Source organism: Neophocaena asiaeorientalis, unplaced genomic scaffold (assembly GCF_003031525.2).
Source record: "Neophocaena asiaeorientalis asiaeorientalis breed wild unplaced genomic scaffold, Neophocaena_asiaeorientalis_V1.1 scaffold547, whole genome shotgun sequence".
In the NCBI taxonomy this organism is placed as follows: Eukaryota; Metazoa; Chordata; class Mammalia; order Artiodactyla; family Phocoenidae; genus Neophocaena; species Neophocaena asiaeorientalis.
In genome coordinates, this window is record NW_020185330.1 from 1,233,581 (window position 1) to 1,261,280 (window position 27,700).

A 27,700-nucleotide genomic window follows, 5' to 3' on the forward strand; every position below is an offset into this window, starting at 1 on the left:
AAGCCATGTTGAGGCATTTATTGTACTGCTATACATTCCTACTATTACTACTAATACTACTTCTATTGCTGTTGTTGCTATTAATAGATTTTACTTCTAGATCACATGGCCAATAAATTAGTATGAAGACATCATCATTTATTTATTCATTCTCCTGCTGATGGACATCAATGTGATTTTCACCTATTTGCCATTACAAATAATGCTGCAGTGAGCATCCTCTATGTGTCTCCTTGTGTACCTGTTCAAGAGTTTCTAGGGTAGACACCTTGAAGTGAAATTGCAGCATTATAGCAAATACGCATTCTCAACTTTACTAAATTTTGCCAAGTTGCTCTAGTGATCATTCTAACTTACTCTCTCCTCTCCCACCTCAGCAATGTTGATCCATATTGTCTCCACCCACTGGGATGGTCAGACTTTTAAATTTTTACCAATATGACAAGTGTGAAACAGTACCTCACTGTGGTTTTCATTTGCATTTCCTTGATTACTCTTAAGGTTAAACCCCCGTTCCTCCATGAATTGCCTATCTATATTCTTTGCCATTTCTATATTGTGTTAACTTTTTTTTTCTTTTTAGGAATCATTTACATATTAAGTACCAATTCTGTGTCCATCGCCTGCACTGTAAATACCTTATCCCAGTCTGTAGTTTAACATTTCCTCCATGCTATCTTCTGTAATACGGAATTTTGAAAAAAATCTAGTCAAATATTCCAATCTTTCATTTATGGTTTGAACTTATTTTGTCTTTTTAAAAAAATATTTTCACACCCTAACATATAGAAATTTTCTTCAATTTTCCTCCAAAAGAGTTAAAGTTTTGCCTTTGGACGTCAAGGTCTAATTCAGCTTGGGTCACCTCTTGTATGTGGTGAGATATGGAGCTCTAGTTCTATTTTTTCTCCTGTGCTTAACTATTTTCCCCAGAACCATTTCTCACATAGTCCATCTTTCTCCTGCTGATCTGTATGGACATCTCTTTTATTTATTTAGCAAGTTTTCTTACTTGCATGGGTCTGTTCCTGGACTCTCTAATCTGTTCCATATTCCATTTGTCTATCTCTGTACTTACATCACACTGTTTTAATTACTTAACATCATTACAATTTTGATATCTGATAAGGCACGTCTCCCTGCTTATTTAATTTTTCTTGGCCGTTTGTTCTTTTGTACAAAACTTAGAGTCAGCTTATTAAATTCCACAAAAATGGAATTTTTATTGTATTAACATTTATTAATTCAAGATTTGTTGTATTAACATTATTAACTTGGTAAAAATAAACTTTTTCTATTTAATCTACCTATTTACAAAATAGTAATAAACCTTTCCATTTATTTAGGTCTTCTTTAACATCTTCACCTCAAAGATCTGGTACCTATTTTGTGATATTTGCTTCTCAGTGCTTTCTGTTTCTTATCGGTCTTAAAAATGATATTTTTATTTTAAAAAATTACATTGACCTAACTTATTGGTGTAAAGTAATGTAACTGATTTTTTTAAAATAAAGTTATTCATTTATTTATTTATTTTTGGCCGTGTTGGGTCGTTGTGTCTTCATTGCTGCGCACGGGCTTTCTCTAGTTGCGGCGAGTGGGGGCTACTCTTCGTTGCCGTGTGCGGGCTTCTCATTGCAGTGGCTTCTCTTGTTGTGGAGCATGGGCTCTAGGTGCGTGGGCTTCAGTAGTTGTATCATGCAGGCTCAGTAGTTGTGGCTCGAGGGTTCTAGAGTGCAGGCTCTGTAGTTGTGGCACACGGGCTTAGTTGCTCGGTGGCATGCGAGATCTTCCTGGACCAGGGCTCGAACACATGTACCCTGAATTGGCAGGCAGATTCTTAACCACTGCACCACTAGGGAAGTCTCTGTAACTGACTTTTGTATAAGGATCATTTATCAAGTAATCTTGATGAATTCCAATAATGTGTCTGTCAATTCTCCTGGATTCTCTTTGTACAGAATTGTTTAATCTGCCATTAGTGACAGCTTTTTTCTTATCTTTTTATTTCTTGTATGTTTTATTTGATCAATTGATTGATTGATTGATTGCCTTATTGCAGTGGCCAGGATATCTGCTACCATGACAACAAAATAGTGGTAATGTGATAATCCCTGATTTTTGTTTATTAAGCTAAAAATAATGTGTCTAACTTTTCTCCATTTAGAAAGAAGATTACCATTAGTTTATGGTATATAGACTTCATGAAATTAGGGACGCTCTCATTTATTCCTTCTTTCCTTAGAGTTTATTTATTTTCTTATTTATTTTAGGTGTTGAATTTTATCAAGTGTTTTTTCTATAACTATTGAAATAAACATGTGATTTTTTCTCTTTTACTGCATTGAAGTAATGAATTACATTAATAGATTTCTCAGATGTTAGACCATTCCTGCATTCTTGGGAGAAACTACTTTAACCTAATATATTTCAATATACGGTTGGGTTTGATTAACTAATATTTTACTTATGATTTCTATGTTAATAAGTGAAAATGGGCCTGTAACTTTCTTTGCTTTTCGTTTCCTTATGCAATTTTGAAAACAAGTGTAAACCAGCCTCATGAAAAGAGCTGGGGCATGTTTTTTGAAACTACTTGCACTAAACAGCATTATCTTGCTGTTTATCCAAACCTCTGTCTATATCTATACCTATGCAACTGTTTAAGCCTGGAGCTTTTAGGGTGACTGGGGGATATCTCTGATGACTATAATTGTAGTTACTTTAATGATTATTGGCCTGTTCAAGTTATTTTTTGTGACAATATTAGCTTTCTATTTTTCTCAGAAATTCACTTTTATAAATTTCAGGTTTATTAGCATATAGTTGTTAAAAAATATTCTTTGTCATATGAATGCTACAAAGGAGGCCGGGAAATTCAGTCTTTATTCTGGGTAATCATGTGTCCAGCTAAAGCATGGGTATTCTTTTTTCATCTTGTGAAAAAACAAATATTAGTAGACAATTTGCAGTCATTTCCACAGCTGCCTTGATTAGCAACATGCTCCTGGCTGATGCCAGGGCCTTAGCTTGTGCTTTCCCAGCAGGTCTAAGGGGCAAGAATGAGGGCAGACCTCAGTGCCTGTGGTGCCCGGATTGAAATTACCACTCCTACTTTTTCTCTTCATCAGGTAACTGGGCCCCTCAGGAATCCCTACTTATCTCTTCTACCCAGAGGCTGTTCTATTTAAAAGTTCCCCCTTTTTATACTCTCCTTGGCCTCTGGGAATGGAGGGAGAGGAGGGACATTCAGGGAGTTGGATGTCTGCCTGCATATGACCAGCATTCCGTCCTTACCTCCCACTTACCAGGCTATATTCCCCTTATGGCTTCCCATGAGGGTTTCACTCAAATTTTCCCTTTATTTTTTTTTTACTTTTTTCAGCTCCGTACACCTCCCTCTCTCTCTGAGGCCCCTCCAGGGATGGGTTTGGAGGAAGAGGCCAGCAGCCTGAGCTAGTCTCCTACTTGTCAAAAACCAGAAGTGCCTTGTTTGTGTTCTAATTTGGGGGTCCTGGAGGCCTCAGAGGAAGTTATTTATGTCCCTCTGTGGGGAGAGGTACCTGATGTTATCAAAGATGTTTCCCATCCTAAAAGGAAATGAGAATTCAACCAGTGGCTACAAAGGGAGATGTAAAACCTGATATGCACAGCTTCTGAGAAGAGCCTGGACCCAGGCTGTTTCTCCTGCAGGCTGAGCCCCAATGTTGTAGGGTTGATTAGGACTTTCTGATGAGTTTGGGGGGCCTCAAGAACAGAGTTTTGTACTTCCCTTCCCTGGGTAAACTGAGAGAAGGGCCCTAGAGGAGCCCCAAGTCCAGCCTGACCCAAGGCAATGAATTAGCAATGCTGAGTGTGGTGTCCATGTAAGTAGCCCTGACAGCAGCCCCAAAGAGGCCCATGCACACCTGGGTGGCACAGAAGAGCCTCTGGAATTGGCATTTGCCCTGAAGAACAGAGAGCTGAGAAGGAGGAGGGCTCATAACTGCGACAAAGAGGAAGCAATGTGCGTGGAACTTGCTGACTACAAGCCAAGACGGAGTTGCAGACATCAGCAAGGGAGTCGGGTGGACACAGGACAAGGTCAAGCCCAGAGAGAGGACACCAGTGAGCACAGAGGCTGGCCCGCTCACAGGCATCCCTCCCTCACAGTCAGGACACTGTGCAGCCCCTAGAGTCTCAGGCTACCCCCAGGAAGAAGGAAGATGGAGAATGTTAAAAGAACAGAGCAATTAGACAAAACTGATTGTTTTAAACTGGAAGGACTGAGTTAAATTGAATTGGCAAGTTTAAGTTTTCTACCATTAGCAAAAACTGAATTGAGCCTACTTATGGAGATATAAGGAAAGCTCCCCCCCACTTCATTTTTTTTGCACACCCAAACTGAAAAAATGAATATCATACCTGAGACAACCCTCACTTTTTTAAGATTTTTATCTTATTAGTTTAAACCTTTTTTTTTACTAGTTAAAACTTCTCATTCTATATGCTTTGCTCAGTTTATTGCTCACTAAATATTATTTCATTTTTAAGCTTTTCTGCCTTTCCCCCATGTCTTCTATTATTGATTCATCTTTATTTTCCCATTTATTATTTATTAAAATCTCACTTTCTTACGTTTTTAGAGCTACATATATTTGCAATGAGCAGCAAATACTATATACATCTATAAGGTAATATCTTCAACCCACCAATTTAACACTTTTAAAAATTAAATAGTGTAAAAATATTTAAAATGGAAGACAAGCCAGGCAATTTAAGATACATCTGTATAAGCTTAAATAGCAAGTAAAACAGTTTGACCTTTTATATTTTTATAGCCAAACTTAATATCCAATATAAAATTTAAAGTAGAGCAGCAGGGGTGTGCTGGGAAGATGGCGGAAGAGTAAGACGCAGAGATCACCTTCCTCCCCACAGATACACCAGAAATACATCTACACATGGAACAACTCCTACAGAACACCTACTGAACGCTGGCAGAAGACCTCAGACCTCCCAAAAGGCAAGAAACTCCCTCACGTACCTGGGTAGGGCAAAAGAAAAAAGAATAAACAGAGACAAAAGGATAGGGACGGGACCAGCACCACTGGGAGGGAGCTGTGAAGGAGGAAACGTTTCCACACACTGGGAAGCCACTTCGCGGGCGGAGACTGTGGGTGGCGGAGTGGGGAGCTTCGGAGCCACGGAGGAGAGCGCAGCAACAGGGGTGCTGAGCACAAAGCGGGGAGAGATTCCAGCATAGAGGATCTGTGCCGACTAGCACTCACCAGCCCGAGAGGCTTGTCTGCTCACCTGCCGGGGCGGGCGGGGCTGGGAGAAATAGTGCGCCACAGCTAGCCGGGAGGGAGCCCAGGGAAAAGTCTGGACCTGCCGAAGAGGCAAGAGACTTTTTCTTCCCTCTTTGTTTCCTGGTGCGCGAGGAGAGGGGATTAAGAGCGCTGCTTAAAGGAACTCCAGAGACGGGTGCGAGCCGCAGCTAAAAGCACGGACCCCAGAGACGGGTGGGAGACACTAAGGCTGCTGCTGCCGCCACCAAGGGGCCTGTAGCCAGCGCCCTACACGCAGAGGCGGGGCCAAATCCAAAGCTGAGCCCCTGGGAGCTGTGAGAACAAAGAAGAGAAAGGGAAATCTCTCCCAGCAGCCTCAGAAACAGCGGATTAAAGCTCCACAATCAACTTGATGTACCCTGCATCTGTGGACAGCGAATCACCCCAAATTGAGGAGCTGGGCTTTGAGAGCAAGATCTATAATTTTTTCCCTTTTTCCTCTTTTTGTGAATGTGTATGTGTATGCTTCTGTGTGAGATCTTATCTATATAGCTTTGCTTCCACCATTTGTCCTAGGGTTCTATCCGTCCATTGTTTTTTTTTAAATTTTTTTTTCTTAATAATTAATTTTAATAACTTTATTATACTTTACCTTCTTTCTTTCTTTTCTTTCTTTCTTTCTTTCTTTCTTTCTTTCAGATGCAGAAAAAGCTTTTGACAAAATTCAACACCTATTTATGAAAAAAACCCTCCAGAAAGTAGGCGTAGAGGGAACCTACCTCAACATGATAAAGGCCATATATGACAAACCCACAGCGAACATCGTTCTCAATGGTGAAAAACTGAAACAATTTCTCTAAGATCAGGAACAATACTAGGTTGCCCACTCTCACAACTCTTATTCAACATAGTTTTGGAAGTTTTAGCCACTGAAATCATAGAAGAAAAAGAAAAACAAGAAATCCAAATTGGAAAAGAGGATGTAAAACTTGTCACTGTTTGCGGATGACCTGATACTATACATAGAGAGTCCTAAAGATGCTGCCAGAAAATTTGTAGAGCTAATCAATGAATTTGGTAATGTAGCAGGATACAATATTAATGCACAGAAATCTCTGGCATTCCTATACACTAAAGATGAAATACCTGAAAGAGAAATTAAGGAAACACTCCCATTTACCACTACAACAAAAATAATAAAATACTTAGGAATAAACCTACCTAAGGAGACAAAAGACTTGTATGCAGAAGACTATAAAACACTGATGAAAGAAATTAAGACAATACAAACAGATGGAGAGATATACCATGTTCTTGGATTGGAAGAATCAACATTGTGAAAATCACTATACTACTCAAAGCAATCTACAAATTCAATGTAATCCCTATCAAACTACCAATGGCATTTTTCACAGAATTAGAACAAAAAGTTTCACAATTTGTATCAAAACACAAAGGACCCCAAATAGCCAAAGCAATCTTGAGAAAGTAAAATGGAGCTGGAGGAATCAGGCTCCCTGACTTCAGACTATCTTACACAGCTACAGTAATCAAAAGAGTATGGTACTTGCACAAAAACAGAAATATAGATCAATGGTACAGGATAGAATGCCCAGAGATAAACCCATACACCATATGGTCACCTTATTTTTGATAAAGGAGGCAAGAATATACAATGGAGAAAAGACAGCCTCTTCAATAAGTGGTGCTGGGAAAACTGGACAGCTCCATGTAAAAGAATAAAATTAGAACACTTCCTGGCACCATACACAAAAATAAACTCAAAATGAATTAAAGACCTAAATGTAAGGCCAGACACCATAAAACTCTTCAAGGAAAACATAGGCAGAACACTCTATGACATAAATCACAGCAAGAACCTTTTTGACCCACCACTTACAGAAATGGAAATAAAAACAAGAATAAACAAATGGGACCTAATGAAACTTAAAAGCTTTTGCAAAGCAAAGGAAACCATAAACAAGACGAAAAGACAACCCTCAGAATGGGAGAAAATAGTTGCAAATGAAGCAACTGACAAAGGATTAATCTCCAAAATATACAAGCAGCTCATGCAGCTCAATATCAAAAAACCAAAAAACCCAATCCAAAAATGGGCAGAGGTCCTAAATAGACATTTCTCCAAAGAACATATACAGATTGCCCACAAACATGAAAGGATGCTCAGCATCACAAATCATTAGGGAAATGCAAATCAAAACTGCAATGAGGTATCACCTCACACCAGTCAGAAAGGCCCTTATTAAAAAATCTACAAACAATAAATGCTTGAGAGGGTGTGGAGAAAAGGGAACCCTGTTGTACTGTTGGTGGGAATGTAAACTGATACAGCCACTATGGAGAACAGTATGGAGGTTCCTTAAAAAACTACAAATAGAAACTACCATACGACCCAGCAATCCCACTACTGGGCATATACCCTGAGAAAACCATAATTCAAAAAGAGTCATGTACCAAAACGTTCGTTGCAGCACTATTTACAATAGCCAGGACATGGAAGCAACCTAAGTGTCCATCGACAGATGAATGGATAGAGAAGATGTGGCACATATATACCATGGAATATTAGCCATAAAAAGAAAGGAAATTGAGTTATTTGCAGTGAGGTGGATGGACCTAGAGTCTGTCATTCAGAGTGAAGTAAGTCAGAAAGAGAAAAACAAATACGATATGCTAACACATATATACGGAATCTAAAAAAAAAAAAAAAAGGTTCTAACGAACGTAGGGGCAAGACAGGAATAAAGATGCAGACGTACAGAATGGACTTGAGGAGATGGGGAGGGTGATAGGTAAGATGGGACAAAGTGAGAGTGTCATTGACATATATACACTATCAAATGTAAAATAGCTAGCTAGTGGGAAGCAGCCGCATAGCACAAGGTGATCAGTTCAGTGCTTTGTGACCACCTAGAGGGGTGGGTGAAAGAGGTTGGGAGGGAGATGCAAGAGGGAGGGGATATGGGATATATGTATACATATAGCTGATTCACTTTGTTAAAGTCAAAAAGAGAAAAACAAATACGATATGCTAACACATATATACGGAAACTAAAAAAAAAAAAAAAAGGTTCTAACGAACGTAGGGGCAAGACAGGAATAAAGATGCAGACGTACAGAATGGACTTGAGGAGATGGGGAGGGTGATAGGTAAGATGGGACAAAGTGAGAGTGTCATTGACATATATACACTATCAAATGTAAAATAGCTAGCTAGTGGGAAGCAGCCGCATAGCACAAGGTGATCAGTTCAGTGCTTTGTGACCACCTAGAGGGGTGGGTGAAAGAGGTTGGGAGGGAGATGCAAGAGGGAGGGGATATGGGATATATGTATACATATAGCTGATTCACTTTGTTATATAGCAGAAACTAACACAATATTGTAAAGCAAATATACTCCAATAAAGATGTTAAAAAAAATAAATTGTCACGTGAAATTCAAAAAAAAAAGGAAACCAAAAACAAAAACAGTGAGAGGGGGCTTCCCTGGTGGTGCAGTGGTTGAGAGTCCGCCTGCCGATGCAGGGGACACGGGTTCGTGCCCCGGTCCGGGAAGATCCCACATGCTGCGGAGCGGCTGGGCCCGTGAGCCATGGCTGCTGAGCCTGCGCGTCCGGAGCCTGTGCTCCGCAACGGGAGAGGCCACAACACTGAGAGGCCCGCGTACCGCAAAAAAAAAAAAAAAAAAAAAAAAAAACAGTGAGAGGGATAATTTAGTTCCATATAAATAATTTAATTTCATCTTTGTGTCTCTATATGAAAGAGTAGATTTCACAAGATGTGAAATTGTGTGTATTTCACTCTGCCCCGTTATTATACGTGCATAATGTCATGGTTAAGAATATTCAAACATTGCTATTTTAATTCTATCACCTCTAGTGTCCTTTTATTTTTTCTTAATTTACATTTTAATTTACATACCGTTAAATTTATTTTTTTCCGTTTTGAGTTCTTTGAGCTTTGACAAATGCCTAGAGTTGTGTAACCATAGCCTGAATCAAGTCATACCCTTCCATTACCCCCAAAATTCCCTTGTGTTGGACTTTGTAGTCAACCCTTCCCTCTCAGTCCTTGGCAAAGATTGATCTTTCTATTCTGGCAGTATTGCCTTTTCCAGAATGTAATATAAATGGAATAACCCAGTGGATAGCCTTTAAATCTGGCTTTCTTCCCTAGTATAATGCACTTGAGATGCATCCATGTTTTGTATGTATCAATAATCACTCCTCTTCATTGCAGAGGAGTAGTTTATCCTGCTTTTATTGCTTGAGTTAACTGTTTATCCATTCGTCAGTTGAAAGACTGGTTTGTTTCCAAGTTTGCTACTCTAAATATTCACATATAGGCTTTCATATGAATATATATTTTCATTTCTGGAGTAAATTTTTTTTTTAAATTGCATTGTTTTAAAATTTTTATCCTGTAGTTTATCAGGTGAAATGCAGAAAGCTCAGACATAAAGAGGACAGCTGTGAGGTTAATTAAATTTGTTCATTTTCCCCTTCACTCTGTCCTGTGGCAACCTTTTAAAGCTCTCCATAATTGACCTCTGATTTCCTTTAGGCTTAACCCCCCTGTCTCTTTTAGAAATAGAAAACTATAAGACATATTTTTTTTGTACTCAGCAGCTTTATTCCTAATAGCCAAACAAATGGAAACACCCAAATGTCCATCAACTGATGTGTCATATCCATATATGATATGTGTCATATCCATGTAACAAAATGTTATTTGGCCATTAAAAGGATTGAAGGAGGGCTTCCCTGGTGGCGCAGTGGTTGAGAGTCCGCCTGCTGATGCAGGGGACACGGGTTCGTGCCCCGGTCCGGGAAGATCCCACATGCTGCGGAGCGGCTGGGCCCATGAGCCATGGCTGCTGAGCCTGCGTGTCCGGAGCCTGTGCTCTGCAACGGGAGAGGCCACAACAGTGAGAGGCCCACGTACCGCAAAAAAAAAAAGAAAAAGGAAAAAGGAATGAAGTACTGATATATGCTACATCATGGATGAACTTTGAAGAGATTGCTAAGTGAAAGAAGCTAGTCACAAAAGGCCACATGTTCCATTTATATGAAATACCCAGAAAAGACAAATTCATAGAGCCATAAAGCATATTAATGGTTGCCTGGAGCTGGAGGAAGGGGGGAAAGGGAAGTGTCTGCTAATGAATATGGAATTCCTTTTGGGGGTGATGCAAATGTTCTGGAAGTAGATAGTAATAACGATTGCACGACCTTGAGACACATATTTTTAAATTCAGCCTTGGCTAGAAATTGTAATTGAAGGCAAAGAACATGTCTCAATTTGCAGTTTATTGGAGAACTTCAAGAAAGTAGACCCTGTAGACAGCTGCTCTGAAGAGACAAGACTGAACCAGTCATTTTGTCTTATTCAATAAGAGTAAAAACTGGAGAATATTTAGAAGACTTTTACTTTGAAAAACTTGTGAATGTAAATATTAAACTACATTACTGACACCATATTGTCAGATATATACATATTCTGTAAGTTGTTTTCACATTTTTTCTATCGAGTTATGATTGTAAGAGTTCCCTTTAAATCCTGTCTTAAGTAATTAGTGTTGTCTTACATAACCCTAATCTTGTGGCTAAGCTACCTTTAATTATTTGTTATGGAAACATTAAATTTACTCATTATATGTTCATTATAGGAAATTAAATTTGTTACAATATTGTTTTGTACCATGCTAAGTTTAAATAAGCTGCTATAAGTGACTCAGATACGTAGGGACTCAAATGAGAGAAATTTGTTTTTCTCTGGTAATAGTCCAGAGATAGGCAGATAACCTAGGCAAATAATAGACTCCATTCCATGGGGTCATTTGGGTATCTAGGCTCCTTCTCTCTTGTTGCTCCATAATCATAGAACAGGAATAGGAATCAGTAAGCTTTTTCTGCAAAGGGCCGGATGGTAATTATTTTAGGCTTTGTGGGCCATACGTTCTCCACCATAACTTCTCAAGTCTTGCATTGTAGCATGAAAGCAGCCATAGACATATAAATGAGTGGGTATGGCATTATTCCAATAAAACTTTATTTACAAAAACAGATGGCAGGCCACATCTAGCCCATGGGTTAAAGTTTGATGACTCTTGTCCCAGAGTGTGATCTTCGTGTTTGAAGCTCCATTCATGCTCTGGTTTGTGGGAAGGGATAAAGAGGCAGTGAAAGGCAAGACATTACTTACAAGTGGACACATCATTTCTGCTAACATTCTATTGACCAAAACTTAGTCACATGGCCACATCCATCTAGTTCCAACTGAGGCCTGTGAATGTCTCTACCTGGGCAGTCATGTACCTAAGTAAATAGTAGGGGTTTGATTATCAAAAGAAAGAAGAGAGTGGATATTGGGGAACAGTTATTAGGCTCTGCCGCTCACCTCAAGTTGTAATACACAGCTAGCACTGTGGTCTTTAATGATTTATAGCTTCTCTGAATCATTCTGGAACATAAATCTGTGATTGTCTTTGCTTATTAGTCAGAGGTATTCAAGAACCTCCCTCTCTTCATTTTCTCCCTATGAGCACCAGCAAAATCAGAATTCCAGTCAAGCCAGAGCCTGAACAAAAACTGAAAGACTCACAGAAGTGGTCTACATTGAAAGGAGAAAGAAGATGTGCAGAGGTAAGAGACCACAGCTCCAGAAAGGAACAGAAAAAGATGGAGAAGGTTGTGGCCTTAAGACTTTCCAGTTCCCATGAGGCCTAGGCGCTTCCTGCTTTGAGTTCTGTGCATCTTCCTTGAACTCCCTTTGTGCTTGAGCCTCCTCAGGTGTCTGACAGATAAAGTTTTTGAAAAATTGCATGTCTAAAACTGTTTTTATTCTATACTCATACTTGATGGATAGTTTGGGGATGAAATTCATTTCTCCTCTGTAGGTTGAAGACATTACTCCATTTTCATCTAATTTCCAATGTTGAAGTCAAGAAGTCAAAAGCTTTAGCTTTATCCTTAGTGATCTAAAATGCCACAAGTATCTGCCTTGATGTGATCTTTTTTTCAACCATTTTGCTGGGTTCTCAGTGAACTTTTTAAATTTGAAAACTTTTATCCTTCAGTGCTGGACAATTGTCTTGTATTCTTTCTCTGATAGTTTCTTCCCCTCCATTTTCTCTTGTTCTCGCTTGCTGTGGCACCTATTAGACTGATGTTGGACCTCCTGGGTTGATCTCTTATTTTGTTTTGTTTTCTCTCCTATTGTCTATCTCCTAGTCTTTTTGCTCCACTTACAATTTAAAGTTGATGGTATCCTCAATTTTAAGTTCCAACCCTTTAAATTTTTATTTGCTATCTTATTTTTAATTTCTAAAAAGCTTTTTCTGCTGTTTCTGAATATTCCATCTTTATATAGCATCTAAGTAATTTTTTTATGGATAGCATATCTTCTTATTCCAAAGTATTCTGCTGCTGCATTGCCTCTGCTTCCTCTGGGAGGTTTCTCCTTGATTATTTTGCTTTTTGTCTTAGATGTTGGAGGACATCCTCAAATATCTGGATGTCCCGTGGATTTCCATTTCATGCTCTCATTTTAAATAGTCCAGGTGACATTATCCCCATTATAAGAGTGGGAAGACTGAAGCTCTCTAGGACATCTGACAATGCAGAGGGGAGCTGAGCCTGGCACTCAGCCATCTCATTCTTAGTCCAAGCTAAGCCCACTGTATAATGAGCGCACCTGTTGAAAGTCAGTGCCCTGAAAATGTCTGCAGTGTCCCTAAGCAAGAATTAGTCTTAGGCCACTTGCTTAAAAGCTGCTCTAGAAAGAAAATTCACTCGAAGAAGGCTCTTTCTATGTTTATTCTTTCTCTAGAGGCAGCATTCATAGGACAAGAATAGATTTGTCTCTAGCAGAGAAACCCAAGGATGGGTCACAAGATGTCCTGTTTACCAGGAAATTCATTCAGTGGGTGACCAGAGGCTGGAGTTTCTAATTGCCAGAGCAGCCCAGAGTGGCTTCAGGATGGGGAGGAGAGGTTCTCTGGATGAGACATCTCACTGTAAGTGGAGAGGAGATGGTCCAGCTTGGAGATGCAGATACTGTAGAGAAAACCCTTGTAAAGCATGGAAACTTCCTCACACTGGACAACAGGGCTGTTTAGGTGGAACAAGACCAGCATATACTTTTCTTTAACATTAATAGAGACTTTCTTCTTCTCAAAGACAAAGAACCAACAATGGTAAAGCAGGAATTACCCAGACAGAAGGAATAACCCAAACCACAGTTCCATTCTCCGAATTGGCACAGCTCAGTAAGGAGGGAGAAGTTGACTTCGTGCAAAGTTTCAGTGTTTCACCAAAAATTAAAGAGACCAGATAAAGGCAACCCAATCCAGGAGCTATGGCAGCTGAGATGAAAATAAACAAGAAAGCTTCAGGTTCTAGGAAGAAAGGATTACAACATGTCAATTTTAGGATTGTTGATTACATGGAAACCACTGAAAGCACAGATATTTTCATTCGGTGTCCAAAACACCTAGGAACAAAAACCTTTTAAAGTATGAAATTATCTCCCAGGAGAATATGACGTGAAACACGTCCATTTCCGGTTCCACAGTGCACTTGTCCATGCAACTTTCTGCCAGAGTAGGATAGACACAAATGCCCATTAGACCTCTTTGGGCTTGCTTCCAGCAGAGGAAAATGTTCTGAGTGAAATGGCATGCCAGTAAACAGCACTGGACTTGGCTTTTATTCATCCTAAAGAATTGGGGTGGGAAGTTGCTTTCCTTTCTTAGCATAAGCTACTGCCCTGGGCAGCCAAAGAGGAAATAGGAGGGCGGTGAGCTGGAAAGGGTCTCTAAGTTCTGGTCCCATTGCTTTCACTAACTAGGTCTTATTGGGCAAGTCACGTAATCACTCACAGCCTGTTTCCTTATTTATAAAAGGAGACAGTTAATAGTTCAAAGCCTTTTTTCACCTCCAGTTGATCTGGGAAGCTTTGAAAGAATACAGATGCCTGGGACTGAATCAGAACTTCTGGGAGTCTAGGTTTTTAAAGCTCCTCCAGTGGTTCAGATGAGACCTCTCCATAGGCCAGTATTTTAGGAGTAATTCAACAAGATGTTCAAGATCCCTTCCAGTTCTAAAATTTTCTGATGGGAAGGTAGAGAAGACAAGGTCAGGGAGAGGTGCTCTTCTGTGCCACAGAGGAACTCTGTGCCACCTGGGAACTTGTTAGAAATGCAGACTCCATGGGGAGGAGCTCAAGTTGACTGGAGTAGAAGGAGAGGAGCTCACCTCTCCCCCTGCAAACACATCGAAATGCAGGCTCTTGGGCCCTATTCCAGAAGTTCACTGAATTCTAATCTATACGTTAATAAGATTCCCAGTGATTCATAAATTCATAAATACATGAAAGATAGCCCTGATCTATTCTACATAATCAGGAGTGAACCTGCCTACCTATATGCCAATGGGTTGTTTTCCTGCCCAGTCTCTGTGGCTTGGCCAACCCAGGAACACAACACGAGGGAAACATGCGACTTCAGGTGGTAACTCTTACTGGGGGCCATGCTCCTCAAAGAATGAGATTTTAGGACATTGCCACCTCACTATAAGTCCCCTTTCAAACTGGTCATAAATGCCTGTGAAAGCAAAAGTGAGGCCAAAGGGAGAGCTCGGTTGTGTGTGTGTATGAACATGTGTGTGTGTGAACATGTGTGTTGCGTTATTCTTCCAGTTGTCAACCAGATAAAATTTCCCAGAAGAATTTCTAGAAGTGAGGTTGACAGTGTTGAGGAGAAGGAAATTGTAACTTGTGTTTGACTGCTAGTCCTTGATTATGGCAGGGGGAAATAAAATATATTGCAGCTCACTTTCTCAGACGTTTGCTATTCTTACCCACATCCTGTCTTGAGAGTTGATCCCCAATGGAAGAAAAAAAAACACCTCCACACAGAAAAGACCTATTTCTGCTCTTAGGGGAGGGAGAGAAGTCTGATTTACAAAATTTGGATAAGACATGTAAAAGACAGAATTTCAAGACCAGGAGGAAGCAGGAAGCGGGTGAGGCCGGGCGCCAGAGGCTGCGGCGGCGGCCCCAGGAGTTGCGGATCCGTGCCGCCTGGACAAAGGCCCAGCCACCTGGCGCCACGAGCAGTCCTAGCCTGCGCGCACAGCTGGGAAGCATTCCGCGCCCCCCACCGCGACTAACAAGGTGTTTCCACAAAGCAGGCATCCGGCTCATCGCACCTAACCCAGCAACTCAAATTCACCACCCCACAGTCCCGCCACCATATCAAAGACGAGTTTCAGCTGCTGCAAGCTCAGTACCACAGTCTGAAACTCAAATGTGACAAGCAGGCCAGCGAGAAGCTGGAGACGCTGAGTCATTATGTGATGTCAACTACAAATTGGCATTTTCCATGGGCACTTGCCGTCCACCCCTACAAGGATTAAATCACGTGCTGCTGCAGCTGCTGACTTTCAACGCCCCCTGAAAGGAGTTCAGGTGGAGAGCAGACAGGAGGCACTGGGTGCTCTGGGAAAAACTGGCAGAACAGGCCTTCAGATAGTTAGATATTTTCAGGAGACAATTTTACGGGCCCAGATCCTGTATCTCCTCGTATTTAGAAAAGCACTAAAATCCTTCACGGTGACAACTGCTCCTTGTGAGTAGCAGTAACCTTCACAAGACTAGCAGCAACCTTCTGCAAAAATATGCGCTTGATTGCCTGTATTCCCCTTCACCAAAATCACATATACACTGACCTTCCCGCCTGCTTCTCTGAAGCAGTTTCTCAGAGCTATCTGGGATGCTGTCTTCCGGGCAGCAGTCCTCATTTTGCTCCAGATAAAATTTAACTCGCAACTCTCACGTTGTCCAGCGGGCCTCTCACCGTTGTGGCCTCTCCCGTTGCGGAGCACAGGCTCCGGACGCGCAGGCTCAGCGGCCATGGCTCACGGGCCCAGCCGCTCCGCGGCATGTGGGATCTTCCCGGACCGGGGCACGAACCCGTGTGCCCTACATCGGCAGGCGGACTCCCAACCACTGCGCCCCATTTTTTTTTTTTTTTAAGTCGACAGTGACGTACTACGAAATGTCCTACGGCTTGAACGTGAAGACGCACAAGCAGGCTGAAATCTTCAAGAGGCTGAATGGGATATGTGCCTAGGTCCGGCCCTACATTCCCCAAGAGCAGAGGGCCAAGAAGGGCACTGCTCCTGAGCTGAACCCCATCAGCCGACAGCAGCTCCAAGCCCACCAGCTGTCCCAGCTGCGGACTCTGGCCCAGCCCCTGACCCCACTGCCTGGGAGGCTGCAGCCCCCTTCGCTGTTGGCAGATAGCGCAGACACCGGCCTCCTCTCGCTCTCCGTGCTGGGTTCCTCGGCCCACCTCTCCAAGGAATACAAGAACGGGCATGATAGTGACACCCACCAGGAGGATGATGGCGAGAAGCTGGATTAGTGGGTGGCTGGGATGTGGAGGGTGGAGTACAAAGGGGAGTCGGACACAGAGAGAGAGGAAGGTTCAGCTCAAGACACATTATAGCTCGGGATTGGCTAAACTCTGGTAGTATTTATGGTAGCCGCCTGCTGGGGCCCTCACCCTGCTTGTGTGCCACCCGCTGGCTTTGCTCCTACCCCCGACTCCCGGCCTCCCTCTTCCTCCCCTTCAGCCTCAAAGGGTGAATACCTGCTCATACCACAGATTAGGCAAGCTGAGGCCTGGAGGTGCAAGTGGGAGGCCAGTTCATAAGGGAGCAGAACCTCAAGAGGTCCAACACCACCTGCACTTCCCCAATTCACACACGTGTAACTGACAGTCCTCCTGCCGGCCCCTCCGGGCACACCTGGCCTCCCACCCTGACACTGCATGCAAACACAATGCTAGCTGCCCCTCCCCGCCCTGGGCGTCCCACATCTTCCCCTCCCGCCCACTCACCCTCCACTAATTCCCGATGCCCACGCCCACCTGGTCCTCCCCCCATCACCCACGAAAGAAACAGGGGCTGGGGACAGCAAGCTTAGCCCCCAGAGCAGGGTAGGGTGGGTGACAACCCAGAATTCCCTTTCTCCCCTTCCCGAATAAAGATGAGGATACTCTAAATAAATAAATAAGTAAATAAAATAAAAATAAAAACCAGGGGGAAAATGATTCAAAAAATCTTCCCAGACAGAAGAAAATCTATTGCTATTTTTTTCTTAAGAAAAAAGCTCCTGGGGACTTCCCTGGTGGTGCAGTGGTTAAGAATCCACCTGCCAATGCAGGGGACACAGCTTCAAGCCCTGGTCCGGGAAGATCCCGCACGCCGCGGAGCAACTAAGCCCGTGCGCCACAACTACTGAGCCTGCGCTCTAGAGCCCGCAAGTCACAACTACTGAAGCCCGCACGCCTAGAACCTGTGCTTCACAACAAGAGAAGCCACCACAATGAGAAGCCCGCGCACCACAATGACGAGTAGCCCCGCTCACTGCAACTAGAGAAAGCCCACACGCAGCAACGAAGACCCAATGCAGCCAAAATAAAATTTAAAAATTTTTAAAAAGCTCCCAGTTTCATCCTTTTATGGTATTCCACTGAAATAAAATTCTTAAGAGAAGCCCTAAGCCCCATGGGTGTTGCAAGAGTGGTGTTCATTACGGGAAACAGATGATGTCCTTTCTATGAATGAAAATATTTGTTCTGCTACTTTGAAGATGTACCATTTTTACTTTCTCTTCCAAGCAAAAATTGAACTGTTTATGGGAAATTTTTCATAGTTATTATTCATAGGAATTATTCCTGATATAACACAGGAACGATGTCTATAACACGCCCGGTTTTGTAAAAGAAAGAAATCCTTGTCTAAGAAGGGTAGCACTTTTTTTTTTTTAATTTATTTATTTATTTATGGCTGTGTTGGGTCTTCATTTCTGTGCGAGGGCTTTCTCTAGTTGTGGCAAGCGGGGGCCACTCTTCATCGCGGTGCGTGGGCCTCTTACTATCGCGGGCTCTCTTGTTGCAGAGCACAGGCTCCAGACGCGCAAGCTCAGTAATTATGGCTCACGGGGCTTAGTTGCTCCGCGGCATGTGGGATCCTCCCAGACCAGGGCTCGAACCCGTGTCCCCTGCATTGGCAGGCAGACTCTCAACCACTGCGCCACCAGGGAAGCCCAGAAGGGTAGCACTTTTTTATCTCTATACCTATAAATCAAATCAAAATTTGGCAGTCTTGCAAATGGGCTTCCAGGTTGCCTGGCCCTAGGACCGAGGACAAGAAAAAGGTTCTGCCCAGGTCCACGCACAACCTCTACCCTCCAAATCCACCACACATATCCCTCCACTTACATTACCTCCACTTACATTCTTGCTTCCTAAGGATAGGTGAGCCAGTGGCCATTCAAAACACTAATATTGATATAACTTTCTCAGATCATTATCTTTGGAGATTGAACAGACTGGAAAGTTTGGAGAGGAGGTTGGAGGGGGAGGGACTGAGTTATAGGCATGAGACAGACGGCATTCTGCAGCAGACACCCTGAAGGTAGGGGTGAGCTTTGGACAGTAGAAAGGCAGCGTGATAGTTTGGAGATTCGAGGGTCAAGGAATAGGGTTCATGCAAGGCAGGAGAACGCTACAGAAAGGTTAGAGAACATCAAGTTCACACTGCATTTTATCTCAGTCTTTTGATGGCTGACCCAAGCCCCTCCTCTGTATGTACATGGTAGATTGCCAACCCTCTCCCAGGCCACTTTTCCTAAGTGACACTAAGCAGTGTAAAGAATAGAGATGTGAAGAAGGACCCTTACCCATGTCCTGACTTTCATAGGATCCAAGCCTCAACCTTGGCTGCATTCTCTTTCCTCATTTCAGGTTTTATTTTTTTAATAAAGGAAAATCTAAGTTCTACACTGTTAAATACATGTGTTACACATATGTACGTGTTTAAACAGCAGCATTCACATCACATTGACTTGTGGGTGTCATGACTCTTCCTACCATCTCTCTAACATATACACATCTCTCACAAACGGAATAACCAGTAAAAGATTTTGCAATCTTTGAATATTTCGTGAGTCAAGAATGTCTCTACCTCTTGGGGCTGCCCATTTCACTACTTGGCAGCATTTTGAAAAGATAATATCTCTCCCCTCATATTGAATGTAAATATGCTTCCATGTAGCATTTCCTTTTTGATCCTCATTCTTCCCTCTGGCTCCAAACAATAAATTTAATTTTCATGCTATGACACAACCCTTCAGCTATCTGAAGAAGGCAATCAACTCCTCATAGGCCTATCTGTCACTGTTCAATGCATTAAGCTATATTTGTTCACATGCCCAAATGAAGGAAATGATTAAATCATATAAAATTTCTCATAAAACCCTGGGCAAGCCCTCTCCTGATAAATCCAACAAGATAATGCTTGTTTACAACTCTTTGCCTTACCTTATGCCAGCTTCCTTGATTAATTGTCACAACATGTCTTAGTCAGCTTGGGCTGCTAAAATAAAAGTGTTACAGACTGGATGGCTTAAACAATAAGCAGATACTGAAACCAAATGGATACTGGTGAGAGTTCTCTTCTGGGTTTCAGGCTGCCATCTTCTCATTGTATCCTCATATGGCAGAAAGAGGGAGAGACAGCTCTTAGGGGTCTCTTCATAATGGCACTAATCCCATTCATGGGGCCTCCACCCTCATGACCTAGTTACCCCCCAAAGGCCCCACCTCCTTTTACCATTACATTGGGAGTTAGGATTTCAATATATGAATTCAAGGGGGACAAAAACACTCAGTCGATGACACCACCACAGACTTAACACTGTACTGCCTCCTTCTTGATTTGTTTCTACAAGACAACTCCACAGTTGGATTAGAACCTCTTTTATTCTTTTTCTTTTCTTTTTTCTTTCCACACCACTGTTTCATTAGGGATTTCATTAAGGTTCAATCTCTAAGGATGAGGGAGTTACTTAGGGTGCACAAAGCCTCCCCAGATCTCATAGTAAACCACCAGCTCAGGCTCTTTGGTGGGATCATGGACCCCTTCCAGGTGCAGATTAGTATAAGGATGCTGCTTTGGTTCCACGCATGGGCTCCTCCACCCAAAACATGAACCACATGAAGGCCACGAAGTTGAAGAGCTGCTTACACATGAGATTCCAAGAAGCAGGCATGGGGGACATGTGCACACAGTTCCTGATGTACACGTCCAGGTCCCAGTGACTTGGTTCAACCTCAGGTCTGGGTGGTCCCAGGCACACCATGGATCCCTCACCATACCCCATGCCATCATCAGCCAGGGCTCATAATCTTCCACCTGCATATTATACTTCTTGGCTGTGGCTGCCCATTCTTCTGAGGTCTTGGGATAGGGCCCTGGGAGCATGTCCTTTATAGTGTGGGAGGCTGTCTGTGCTCCCAATGACACCACATTTCAGCCTGTCCTCTGCAGCCCTCAGTCTCCCAGGACCAACCCCCAGCCGCTGCCATCTTCATCTTCTTCCCTGGAAACTCTTTATAGACAACAGTCCTAAACCAAATGTCTATTTAAGACCCTATGGTTCAGGGGCTTCCCTGGTGGTGCAGTGGTTAAGAATCTGCCTGCCAATGCCGGGGACACAGGTTCCAGCCCTGGTCCGGGAAGATCCCACATGCCGCAGAGCAACTAAGCCCGTGTGTCACAACTATTGAGCCTGCGCTCTAGAGCCTGTGAGCCACACAACTACCGAAGCCCGCATGCCTAGAACCCGTGCTTCGCAACAAGAGGAGCCACCGCAACGAGAAGCCCGCACACCACAACGAACAGTAGCCCCTGCTCGCCGCAACTAGAGAAAGCCTGCGCGCAGCAACGAAGACCCAGTGTAGCCAGAACTTAATAAATTAATTAATTTAGGAAAACAAAAAAACCCCTATGGTTCTAATTTAAGCTTTTGTGATTTTTTTTTTTTCCCAACAAACACCTGAACGTGATTAGCAGTGCTCTCTTTCTTTTGGTGAATTAGATGGTGCACTGATCACATTATTTTTTAGACTAACGAGTCTCAACTTTGTTAGTACATTATAGTTACTTCAGGAGCTTTTAAAAATCATGATGCCCAGGCCATATTTCAGACCATTTAAGTCAGAAATTCTGGAATGGAAGTCAAGCATCAGTATTTTCAAGTACCCCCCAGATAATTCCAATGTGCATCCAAGGTTGGAAACCATCCAGAAGGGGAAAGAAATGGAGGAAGAGCTCGACGAGAAAGGCCAGCCAATGTGAGAAACGTGAGGTTTTGGCTGATTGATTTGATGGCTGCTGGAATGAATGGTGGGTTGAGGGGAGGGAAGGCATGGTTCTTGATGTGATTTAGGGTTTAGACCTAAGTTGGAAAAGATATCGAAATTCCCATTTTCAGAGCACAGAGCAGGAACATGGCTATAGAGACCTATAGAGACCCTCACCTGGGCCTGTTCAGAACCTTCCGTGGCTGGGAGGATTTCTCTCTCTGCCTCCTTTTCCCTCCACAGCCACTGCAGGTTCTTCTGATGACCTCTCCATCTGCCAGCTTCAGGTGGCTTCCATAGCTGCTCCTGCCGCTTCCCTTGAAATGGCAGTCCATGTGAAGTGCGGCTCTCAGGGTGGCAGGCAGTAGGAAGACAGGAGGGAAATTTCTGCCAGTGCTTCCCTGGTGACATCTGGCTCACACACTACAAAGGCAACTCATTCACCTACGACTTCAGAAAGTCCCTACATTTCAGCTGGCAGCTCAACTCCTCTCACAGGAAGCCTCTGCTGATCCACTTCCCAATGTATGTAACATTAATGCTTTGCACGAAGCAGAGGTGGGTCAAGAAAGGTATGCTGAATAAATAAATTTGACTGCTTTTCTTTCTTTTCTTTTCTTTTTTCATAGCACTCATAACACTTACATCTGCCAACCTGGCTAGACTGAAACCTTTATGTGTAATTTCTTTCCAGTAGATCCCCAGCACCTGTCAGGTGGCTCTCAATAAACATTTGCTAAATGATGAATGAATAGCTAAATAAATAAATACTTCTTTTGAATCTCACACAACACCCACTATAAGACTAACTCTCGAAATATTTGGTTGATTGATGTTAATCCAAAGCAATGAAGTTACTGGAAAACTTACTGGAAAAGTTACTGGAAAGTTACTGGAAAACTAAGTTTCTGGAAACTGCAATGCCCTAAGTCTCCATTATTTCTCTGTTTCCAGCTCACTGGTGATATTTTGCTATTTCCTCAAATGTAAAGCAGCATCAGTAATGTGCTTTAGACTGGACAGAGCATTAATAAAGTGAGTGTATGTGTGAATTAAAAAAAAAAAAAACAGCAGAAGAAGTTGCAGAGCACTAAATGACAGTAGTCAGTGAGGGATCGTTTCCTGCTGCTTCCTGTTCCACGGCGCATGTGAGAAAATAAACAAGGGAAGAGACACGTTTTAAGAGATAATGACTCAGGGGACTTCCCTGGAGGTCCAGTGGTTAAGACTTCACCTTCCAATGTAGGTGGTGCGGGTTCGATCCCTGTTCGGGGAGCTAAGATCTCACATGCCTTGTGGCCAAAAAACCAAAACATAAAAAAAAAAAAAGAAGAAGAAATATTGTAACAAATTCAATAAAGACTTTACAAAAAGAGAGAGAGATAATGATTCAGCAGTATGCTTGAAATACTAATGACAAGTCAAGAGAAATTGATTAAAACAAAGAAAAATAAGTGTTTTAAGATATGTACATTATTGTGCAAAACTATGATTGAACTAGACTCTCTGCTGAGAATGGTGGCACTTTGGTTCCTGACATGCATGGAAAGTCCGCAAAATGCGGGATAGCTTGCATTAAAGGTTAACATTCATGTAATCCTAAAGTTAGAAAGCCCCTTAAGCAGTCAGCAGGAATTCATTCCCTTCCCCTCCACAGGACAAGATTCTAGAGAGAAATAAGAGAGAACCAGATGTTCCAAAATCCAAGAAGAGTGTTTGTCATTTTCTTTGGAAGTATGCTTCACTCCCTAGCCAGACTTACATTTTGTTTTTTTTAATTCTTTGTTTTTGTTTAACTAAAACCCATGTTGCAATTTAAGCCTATTTCCTCATTTGGTTCTCAGAAGCAATGGAAAATAACAAGTTAATTCCTTCTTCATGATACATCAAGCCAATCCTAATAACCCTAAACCATTCAACTTTTTCTTTGAAATCCATTGTCTGCAATATTTTCTTAAAATTCTGAATTAGAATTACATTCTGAATACTGAAATCCTAAGTAGTAAATCTCAAAATACTAAAAAACGTTAAGATGCTTTTATAATAACTAATGACAAGGAAAGGGAAGCAATGAAAAGCACTGTTATATGTGCAATAAAAAAGATGTTTAAAATTGTTTACAAAAAGTTAAAGTCCACAGAAGGGATTTTGCCTATTAGATAATAAAATACTCTAACAAACTGCAAAAGATTAAAGCACTACAATCCTAGCAAACAGATCAACAGAATAAAATAGAGTCCAAAAAAGAAAAAAAATCCATTAGTGCTACTGCTACTAAGCCATAAAGGTACCCAATATGATGACATTAGTAAATTCCCCTTGGGTGCCAGTGCCACACAAAAACTGTCTCCATTAAAACCTCACAACATCAGGGAAGAGGCAGAGCTAGCAAATCCAGTAAGCAAATCCAGACCTCTCTGCCCCCCAGCTCTGTGCTCTTAATGAAACTTTGCCAGTGCCTTCATTTTGAATCAGTAATATTTAAAACTGGAAAAAGGGCATTGGAGCAATTCACTAAAAAATGTGAGAAAAAGTAAAGTTAGATTACTTTCTCACATGAAAAAAAAATTAGGTGGACTAAAATCTGAAATGTAAAAAAAATAATAATAAAATGTACTATGTTAAACGTAGAACAGTCTTATAATCTTAGAGTGAAGAAGGTCCTTACTAGAATGGCACCAAGGTTGGAAACCCAAAAGGATAACTGACATATTTGACCACTGGTACAGAAGAAGACACTCTAAAGAAAGTTAAACAAATCTAGAAAAACTCTTGCAATGTATGTGAGACACAAAGGGTTAATATCTTTAGTTATAAAATGCACTTACAAATAAATATAAAAAATATCAACATCCCAATTAAAACTGGGAGAAGGATATGAACAGACATTTCAAAAATGAAGAAAGCTAAATTGCCAACAAACGTATACAAATGTACTCAATTTGCTATCAAAGATATAAGACACTGAAAATACTCCTTCTAGGGAGAAAGTGTGAGCAGACAGAGGCATCCTCATACACTGTGGATAGACACAGAAACTGGTACAAAGAAACATTTCTTTATCCAGAGAATAAAGGAGGTGAGTTAAGTAATCTCTAAGAATCTCTAGATTCTTTCCAGATCTGAAATTCTAACATTCTTTATTTCTCTGAGTTATGACAATGCTGTATAAAGGCTTTAGCAATCAATAAAATATATTTTATACAAATAAATTGTTAAGATATATTTCCCTCTCCAGAAATTTGAATCTATTTTGAGACTTAACGTGACCCGTACAGAAAACCTAATTGCGCCCAACACAAACATTTACCAAGGTATTGTATGCCAAGGATGTGGAAGCACTGGGAATACTGGAGGCAGCCAGGAGCTGGGTGGACAGAGGAAACCAAGAAGTAAATAGAAAAGGATTCTCAGGGTGAAAAGCTTTCCCAGAGCTATGGGTGTGGGAGCACATGAGACAGACATTTAAACTAGCCTCGGGCATAAGGGGAGTTGGAAACATTCCTCATAGGCATCAGCTCCCAAAATGGATCTTAAAGGGTAAGCAAGCTTTAAACATATGAAGGGGGGATGCCTTTCCAGGGAAGAGAGCAACATACGCAAAGACAAGGGGACCCTGGAGAGCACGGTGAGTCTTAGGACCTCTTAGTGTTTGTTTCCTGAGGCTGCAAGACATGGACAGCTAGGAGCCAGAGAGGAAAAAAACAGGTTTTTAATGTCATCATAAAAAGCCAGGATCTTATTCCTAGGGTAACTGTAAACCATCAAAGTAGTACCCTAATAAGATCTGCACTTGAGAAAAAACTCACTCCAGGAGATTCCCATTTCTAGTAAGATAGCAGACTGAGATAACCGGAAAAAATTCCAGGTACAAAAACATAAAATGGGTTAAAGTTTTAAAATTAGTTTAAACGTATAGTCAAAAGTCACAAAAGACTAAGTGAAATCGCTAGATAACAAACACAGAGAGGGAACTGAAAATTCAAGTGGTGAGTGCCTCAGCTGATGCAACACTCAGCTAAAAGGGTAGGAAATTTTGTTCTATTTCAGGGACTTGAGCTTAACTGACCCCAGGCGAGGTGTGGGCCTGGGAGAAGCAGGGAGTTGGAGCGAAGACTCTTTGAAGAGCTTCCCCCTTCAGTGACCTCATCCTTTCTCATACCCAGTGCTGGAGAGCCCCAGAGTTCGGTTCCCTTCCCATTTCTATCTGCACTCACAACCTTGAGCATCTCACCCCGTCTTATGGCCTCAAATACCAAGAAGCAGACACCAAGATGGGATTAGATGTGCAAGAGATTTATATGCTGTGAAGCATAAAGAAGGCAGGAGTAGGCTGAGAGAGGCTTCAGATCATGATGACACCCCTATGGAAACAGAGGAGGAAGGAGGGAGGTTTGGGTAGGAAGAGTCTCAAACTGCAGCTCAGTTCCAAGAAAATTTGACCAGGCTGATGGGGAGTCCTTGACTTTCCCATTAGAGTTAGTCCATGCCCTACAGGAATGGGTCTGCCCTAGGACCCAGCTGTGCTCCATCACAGCTGGAACAGCCTCTGTGTGAACGTGGTGGTAGATACAGAGGAATTGTCAGTCAGGAACATTCCCCACAGCAGGAGATCTGGTCTGTTCCCATGGCAGCCACAGTCCACCCTTTAACCTACCTAGGTCTACTTTTCCAGGTAGGTTTGGGGAGCAGCTCTTCCATGGTTCCCATGGCCTCCAGTCTTAAGGGAAAACTTAGAGGAGAGGGAATTGGAGTAGTTTCCAGGGCATAACTGATACTCATCATCTCCTTCCTCCATTATCCAGTCGAAATTTCCCTTGCCCTCAGCTATCACCTTAGCCGGTCTTGGTGGCTTCCCTGGTGGTGTGACCCAAACCTTCATTCCTGAGGCATCTTCTCAGGTTGGGGTAGTTGCACGTGTCCATTCACAAGGAACAAGGAGCCTGGGAGCACCCAGAGGCTCCTCAGTGGATCATTTAGCTCCACATGTATTCCTCCTGCCCCCTTGTGTAACAGCAGCTCCACTTCCTGCCAAGATAGCGACACCTCTCCTCGCCTGCTTGGCCCTGGATACAAGAAATCCAAAGAGCTTTGACGGTGGCCGTAGTCCCTGGCAAGGGGGAGCCTCTTTGGGAGACCAGGATCTCTAACCCTGCAAATCCCAGAGTTGCAGCGTCAGGAAGGACAATACCTCCCAGTGGATCCTTGGGAGTGATGGGGTGGGGGGTTCACTCATGCTTCCACTCTTTGGTTCCCCAACCCATATATTATTTCAAATGGGGACACAGTGCCATACAGAGGTCTCTGACTTAACACATATGCTGCATCCTAAAGGATAATGCCCCGTCCTCTCAGAGTATTGTGTCTGAGCTGATTCTTCAGCTGTGCCTTTCGAAGACAGTTTCAGAATTCTCTGAGGCCTGCTTCTTCTGGGAAATGTGGTTTGTGATACAACCAACGGATTCCATGGGCACGGGTTCACTCCCATATGTTCTTTACTATGAAATGATTCCCCTATGCTGCGTGGGATCCTATGCCTGTGGATTGGACATTCTATAAGCCCCCAAATAAGGATGCTGGCTGAGGCTTGCTCTATGGGCAGGCGAGGCAAAGCATGCCTAGAATAAGCATCTAACCCTGTGAAAACCAGTCACTGATCCCTTCAGGATGAAAGGAGCCTCACGTAATTGACTTGCCACCAGGTGGCTGATTGGTCTTCTCAGGGAATAATACCATATCCAGGTGCTCAGCACTGGTCTCTATTGCTAACAGGTCAGACTTTCAGAGGCCATGGTAGCTAAATCAGGTCAATAGCCCTCGTCTCGATCACTGTGGCCACTCCATTCGTGTGCCCATCAGCCAGTTCTGGGGTGGCTGATTATGAAGTCTCCCTAATGCCATCTGGCTGAGCCAATTTGTCTACTTGATTGTTCAGAGTCTCTTCCATGGGGGATGCTTTCTGGTGGGCGTTACATGTGACACAAAGATCATCACACTTTGTGCCTCCTCCCATCAGTCCATCCATACATCTTACACCAGATTTTCCAGTACCTTTCCTGTCCAGAGAGCCAGCACATTGGCCACTGCACGGGAATCTATGTGCATCCTCACCTCAGGCCATTCCAGCACAAAGTAGGTGACCAGGTGCACCTTTCACTTTCCTTCCTTGGGAGGATTTTCACTCTCTAATGTC

At 42.5% G+C, this 27,700-nt stretch overlaps 2 pseudogenes; one reads left to right on the forward strand and one right to left on the reverse strand.

Moving 5' to 3' along the window:
* Positions 1-15,180: 15,180 nt before the first annotated feature.
* On the forward strand, positions 15,181-16,719 carry LOC112392878 (amino-terminal enhancer of split pseudogene; annotated as a pseudogene).
* Positions 16,720-20,206: 3,487 nt separating this feature from the next.
* LOC112392879 (NADH dehydrogenase [ubiquinone] 1 beta subcomplex subunit 8, mitochondrial pseudogene) lies at positions 20,207-20,674 on the reverse strand (annotated as a pseudogene).
* Between the last annotated feature and the right edge of the window lie 7,026 nt (positions 20,675-27,700).